Source organism: Passer montanus, unplaced genomic scaffold (assembly GCF_014805655.1).
Source record: "Passer montanus isolate IOZ18808 unplaced genomic scaffold, ASM1480565v1 scaffold9, whole genome shotgun sequence".
Classification (NCBI taxonomy): domain Eukaryota; kingdom Metazoa; phylum Chordata; class Aves; order Passeriformes; family Passeridae; genus Passer; species Passer montanus.
In genome coordinates, this window is record NW_024374367.1 from 6,913,030 (window position 1) to 6,919,870 (window position 6,841).

Consider the following 6,841-nt stretch of genomic DNA (forward strand, 5'->3'; position numbering starts at 1 on the left):
TAAAAGAAATTATCATTTGGGGTCTTTTTTTTTAGAAGAAATTATACATTGCCTGCATGTAGATTCATAATCCATTTCCTTTTCAATAGGAACTAATGAAATTATTAATGTTTAATTACTGGGCTGTCATATTAACTATCCATTATTTTTATTTAAAAATAAAATTTAAAAATATGAAATGAGCATTAAAATTTAGGAAATGGTCTCAATACTGACATTTTCTCTTGGGATACAGGTAGGACTTGAAGTTTCAGTAACTTTAGAAGGTGGGGCTCCAGCCATGCATTTGTATCTGATTTTTCCAGTTAATTTCAGTGACCAGAGAAGTTTACAGGAGCTGTTATTTTCCCAGTACACTGGAAAACAGATACATGACCTGAGCATAAACCCCCACTGATCTATAAGCTATATTAATATATGACTGTGGGTGGTAGGGATTTGTATACTTGAATCCAACTTTCTTTTTCCCTCTTAAGTGTTAATCCTCTGCTTGGAGCCCACATATAAAAGACTTGGCTTTTCAGGACCAGATCATGTGTTTTCCAGGCTGGTGGGCACCTCACAGATCCACTGGTGGGAATTTGTTACCATCAAATCTGAAATGAGAGCTTAATTCTGGATTTGCCTGAGGGCCAAACCTTTTTCACAGTTACAATCCACATCTAAATACCAGCACTTTGATCTTCCCTGCTTCACGGACTCCACTCTTTTACCCTTAAAAGAGAATCAGCCAGATTTGTAGTGGAGATTACACCTCACCTCTTTGTGCCTCTGCTTGCAGCAACATCAAACCCCACCTTTCCCAGTCTGTTCCCTCTCGCTGGGTGGTGGGGTGGGAGGGTGTTCTGGCGGGGTGTTCCATCCCAGCCATGTGGAACAGTGCCCTTCAGACAAACTCAGAGACAGAAACACAAAAAAAAAAGGGGGCAGAGAGAAGACCTCCAGCTTCATTCTCCACCCAACAATTCCCAGGCTCTGGAGGACTCCAATGCCATTTCTCATGCACTGATGAAGTTACACCTGCACCCAGGTGGGGAAGCCCAGCAACAATTTTCAGACCAACACAGTGGTTTTCAGCCCAGAGGGGCACATCAGGTCAAGTGAAACACTTTGCAGATAGGTGGAGAGAAATCTATTAATAAATAGCAGTAGTTCCTTCTTTCTCAAAGCACTGACTGAAAAAAAAAGAAAACTTCTGGGTTTTATATGTTTTATAATTTTTTACCAGTTGTAGAGTATTAAATAAAGCTGAAAAACCAAAGTGAAATATCATTTTGCCTGTCAACTTTTCTATTCACTAAAGCTGCTATGAGAAAGGGGAGGATTGGGCTGTGTTTCTCACACCGGTTCTATACATATTTTTTAGTATTGCCAGTGAGCTGAAATATTCTTTTTCAGTCATCCTTAAAAAGCACATCCATGAGTGATCCATGCCCTGAGCTTTGGCATGGGACATAAAAAGATGGGTCTGAGGGGTTACCTGCAGTCTCTTTTCTAGGTCACTCATCTGGGCCATGAGGCACAGAGGAGTTTGACTTTTGAATCGAAAGAGAGAGATCACAGCAGGAGCACAGAAAAGAGGTGAACTTTGTGCTGTGGGGCATTTGCGAGATGAATGGTGCCAGACCTAGAGGACACGAAATCAGGACGTGCACTTGGCAGAAGGACGGCAGCACAGGCAGCAAATGGCCCCGGTTCAGCTGGAGAGCTCCGGAGGAGTCCCAGGCTGCTGCCTGAGTCCTCCAGCATCCTCTGCCTCCAGGGGCTGCCAGCTGGGACCTTCGAGAGAACCAAAGGAGTCAAAATCAGTGGAAATTCATGGTGAAACAGGGCCCTGCAGGGCTGCTGGCAGGCCAGGTGAGGTGTAGATGAGCAGTGGGAAGGCCCAGAGCGCTGCCCGGGGTGAGGAGAGCTCTCCTCGGGCAGGAGCACCGTGCCGGGAGGGGCTGGGAGAGAAAGTCACAGCTCCCTGTGATGAACAGTCTTTCTTCTCAGGTGCACCGAGGTGTTCTTTCAGTGCTAGCGAGGCCAGAGCAGCAATTCCTGAGCCTCCGTGGCCCATCTCCCTCAGCGCCTGCTCCGGCTCCGCTGGCCTGCAGCCGCAGGGTCCGGCAGGAGTGGGAGGACAGCAGCAGGTGCCACATGTCACAGACAGTGTCCCATGGCACTCAGAGCTCGGGTGATGGCCCGTGGCTGCAGATATCTCAGCTTTCATGTCTTAGGATGCCTTTCCATGCTTCTTATCACTGCCTGGTGCTGCTGTGATGGCCTGTGGCTCACAGAGCAGCCCTGTGCTGCTTTACTTTCCATGTCCTGGATGCACTTTTATCTCTCTGCCCTCATCAGGTGCTTCCTGGCTCAAGCACATGTGTTTTCCCCTGGGAAAATACACTTTTTCTTAGTGACAAAGGCAAAGCTTGAGATAAACCATCTCAGTACAGCAAGATTAACAGAGGTTGAGAGAAAATAAATGTGTGGTCATCACCTAGTGTCAGAAGCATCGAACAGATAGGAAGCTGAATGCCCCATTCACCATTTTTCTAGACAAGAGGTAAAAAAGCCAGAAGAAATTGCAGTTGTGTGTTACTGGAAGAACAGAGTGCATCACCTCATCCCTTCACGCCTGCAGAGAATGCAGCTTCTCCTTCATCTCCAGGTTAAAATCCCACCCACAAGTGGGATATTGTTTTGAATATCACCTGGGCTACTGCTCTTCATGATTCCCAATTTTCTACCCCAAGGATATAGAGACCTGACTGTCACCTACATTGCTTTCCTCTACAGTTATAGCCAAGGGCTGAAACAAGCAGAATATGAGTGAGAGGTGGCATCACGAAAGCTCACCAGGGGAGGAAGCAAATTTACCTGTTCTCCACATGATGAAATAATGGAGCCAGTGTGACAATTTTCCATTGAAATTGGGTTTTGGAAACAAACAGTTAGCACCTAAATAAGTCTATTCACAGGAAACACCCATGTCTCATGGAAAATGTCAGTTTTTCAGATAGAGAAATGCATTAAAATGTCATATGTCAAAATATATCAAAGATATTTTGTCTGAACTAAAGCTGAGGTGGGGTTGTTTGCAAAAATTCAAGCAGGGAGAAGTTTGACTTCTCTGACTGAATAATTATTACAGCTGGCTTTATCCACAGTGCAGTGTAACTGTGTCCTTTCTACATACAGGAAAAAGCCTGATTTATCCGAGTGATGAAATTAAGGGAGAAACAGGGCATTGAATGTTCTGGATAAAGTTGTTACCATTCCATCATCTCTCCGAGAACCTGCAGCCCCAGAGAGGTCAGCTGGCATTTCTTTCTCACTCTGTAATCAGCACTGAAGGCATCAGGATTATCTCATGGAAGAGACACCTTTATTGGGCACGCTGCTCAGCATAAATCCAGCATAGGTTGCCCTTTTTTATTCCCAGGTATTGTCATGCACTGATGGTTCACCAGCTGCTGATGCTGTGTATGGGTGTGGGGCAGACAGAGCTTGAAATGGGAGCTCCTGTCTGATGCTGCACCAGAGGCTGCTTCTCTCCCCAACCCTGGCAGCACCACAGGGCTGTGCTCACACCACCCAAACTCTACCCCCTCTGAGATGGGCACACACCCCAGGTCTGCTCTGGGTCTCCCCAGGAAACCTGCCAAATTGCACAGTCTGAATGCAGTCTGGAAAAATCTGTTTACCGTGATGTGCTCGTACAGCTGGAATGATTTAGCTGCTATTTCAAGCAGACCTTCCTGTAAATGTAAAGGGGCATCTTGAAATGCATTTCAAACACAGAAATGAGGGGCTCTGCTCTAGCTCATTTTCACCTGCGATGTGTCATCTCTTAAGTGGCCCCAATTTACCAGACACCAGCAGGGAATTGAGTTTGTCAATGCTGCTCCTGCAGCTGCATATTCCAGTTACCCACACCATGGCCAGTCTGCTTTAAATACACTGGGGTGTAACCCTGACCCCGACTAACAGCAATAACAAAAGCTGTCCTGGGTGCCATCTGGGTGATTGCTGTGCACAGGACTCTCAGTTTGAGGCAGGGTGAGCTGTGACACAGTAGGTTCATCACAGCTAGAGAAATCCTCCCCAAAACAGTGAGGTTTTTGCATCCTTTATACCCATAGGAAATCAATTTATACTGAAGTCCCAGTAGCTTTTCTGGGGTTCCCTTCTTAATATCTCTGCTATAGAACACCTGACAAGAGCTTCCCCAGTGGCTGCCTGCCCTGAAGAGAGAGGAGACATCAGCAAGGACATACCAAGAGATCCACAGATGGGTACTTGGATGCAGCCCTGAAGATTAGAGCAATAGCATCATCCATAGTCAACTAGAATTTCTCTTCTACAGGCAATAAATATTGGATTATTTATTTTGCATCACGACTGCCTACTCCTCTCCTTTCTATTTTTCCCTCTGTATGGTAAGGAAAGAGCATATGATGAGTGTAGTATATTATAACTGAATATTAATCTCTTCTATTCAGTCAGTGCATGCATTCATTTAAATGGATGATTTGCTAGTTTTGTTTGAATACACACACGCATATTTAAAAGCGAGGTTTATTATGAAAAATGCCCTCGAATTAACTCTTCTAAAAGATGCCAATATTATTGGCAAGAATTGCATTCTATTTTCTTTGTAAATGTGCTGCTTCCTTAAACATTCATTTCTTTGGAAATCCAGTACTTTTCCAAATGTAAAGGCAGTGGTGATGAGCAACTGTCATTCCCACATTAAAAAGCAAAACCAAGCCTTGATCTTTCTACAGCAGATTAGGGAAAGAGATAAAAATGAGATGAAAGCCTCAAATGTCTGTTCCACTAGGTTCGAGGCATTCTTTTTGTTTTAGTTCCGCACTCTGCCTCTTTAATTCCCCCTGGCTCAAATGCCAATTTTCTGCTATGTTGGCATGACTGCCGAAGAATTGCTTCTGTTAATAAACTGCACAAAATAGCTGAGCAATTAGGCAATTAAACTGTTTTAAATTTAATTTAAAACCCTGGCATTTTGCTAGGAGTACTTTTTTTTCTTTAATCCCATCTTTTTTTGTGTGGTGGGAGGGAAAGGGTGAGTTGGAAGGGTGGGAAGGCAGCACAGTGGTGAGGGAAGGGTCTGGTGTGATCAGAGTTGACTCAGGCAGATAAGTGTAAGGGCTGTCCACTTTGGGGAGCACATTCCAGCCCTTGTCCCTTATTAGAACAAGTAATTTTTTCCCTAACATTTAACACACAAACAAGCTTAATCTGATTTCCATCCTGATCCCAGATGGGTATCAGGGCTTGTAAGCAAATGATTTCAGGAGCTGCCTACCTGCTCTTGGCTGTTAATTCAGAATAAAAAGGAATGCTGGAGAAAACACAGGAATTACTGTGCCCGGGGGTGAGCAACCTGTTCTGCTCATCCCTGCGTGTTCCCACTGCATTCAAGGGCATTTCTCCAAGTTACCTGAACTGTAGGAAGGTTTGTCCCTTGGGCTTATTTGACCTGTACTTACAGAGATTTTTTTTTTAATTTATTTTTTTTTTGTACAGATCAAGCTTGCATTTTGCTAAAGGCTCTCTTGCTGACTTTCCATTGGTGCTGGGATTCACACTTCCTGGAAATGGGGCCCAAGGGAATGGTGAGGTTTATTCCATCATGCCACAGCTGCATCCCCAAGCCCACCATGCCCTGCCTTACCACACTGCCAGCCAAAACCTTTCCTGTGCCACTCACACCTTGTGGGCCAAGCTCTGGTAGCCCTCCTCTGCTGTGCTACATCCCTTCCCAACCCAGCCATCTCCCCCAGGCCACCATCTAAAACCTGAGCGTTGTCCTCTGTTCCAATCCACGCTTCCATTCCATCCCATTCATCACCTAAGCAAAGTTCTCTCAATAACCACAAATCCTCAGCTGCCCAGTCCCATCCCTGTCCACTGCTCTTCCACCCTCACTGCTTCACACCCTGCACTGCAGCTGACCCACAGCCTTAGCACTGCCAGGTTTTTCACAGCAACCTGTCCTCTTTATTTCTCAGAGCATTAAATCTCTTTTCTTACCATGATGGCTGGAAGAAACAAAACATTTTCCCTGGTTTCCTGCTAAAATTTTGTGCTAATAGAAACACACCACATTTTTCAAGCCTTTTTTCACTACCTATGTTTGGATGAATGATGCCATAGCTAAGCACCCTGTTGTATACCCTGCAGTGCTGTCTTCTCAAGAAAAGCTTCTTTCATCTCCATGGTCACATCATGGCTATTTTTAGTGAACCAGCCATTCCTGTTATTCTCCTAATGTTTGAAATTAAAAATAATGGAAAGAGAATGAAAAGTATTCTTCTAAATGTTACAGTAGTCACATGCTGTTTGCAAGATTCTAGGTGAAACTCCACCCTCCCTCCCCCTGAGCTAATGGGGATATGAACATTAACAACATTCACGTCATCATTGCAGTCAGACTCACATTATCATTTCCACTTAATGCACCGTTGGGACCAATCCTGTGGTAGCTGGGGAAATGTATTATAAGTTAATTCATTATTTCTGATGTGATTCTATGCTTAATCGAGATCTCCTGTTCTGCACAATGAACCCACTTCAGAGTTAGTCCCAGGAAGTTCTGAGCCTAAACATCCCCAGCCCGGGTGTGCAGGAGCTGCTGGAAATGCAGGCTGTGCCAGGGTGCCAACAGAGATCCAAGGGCTGCAAGGGCTGCAGGACCTGGGGTGTGAGACATGCCAGGGAAACAGGCTGCCCAGGGCAGTGCTTTAGAGTGAGGCATTGAGGCAGCAGTGAGACATTCATTTTCTGTATTTTGGACTTCTCAGAGCACCACTGCAGAACCTTTTTTGTC

The 6,841-nt window shown here is 45.0% G+C and overlaps 1 long non-coding RNA gene across 1 annotated transcript; it reads left to right on the forward strand.

Annotated features, from left to right (window-relative positions):
- The first annotated feature begins 3,968 nt into the window (after positions 1-3,968).
- Positions 3,969-6,045, forward strand: LOC120495661. The gene is made up of 3 exons (XR_005626108.1): positions 3,969-4,100; positions 4,197-4,427; positions 5,539-6,045. It is a non-coding gene; the product is annotated as an uncharacterized LOC120495661 (long non-coding RNA).
- The last annotated feature ends 796 nt before the right edge of the window (positions 6,046-6,841 follow it).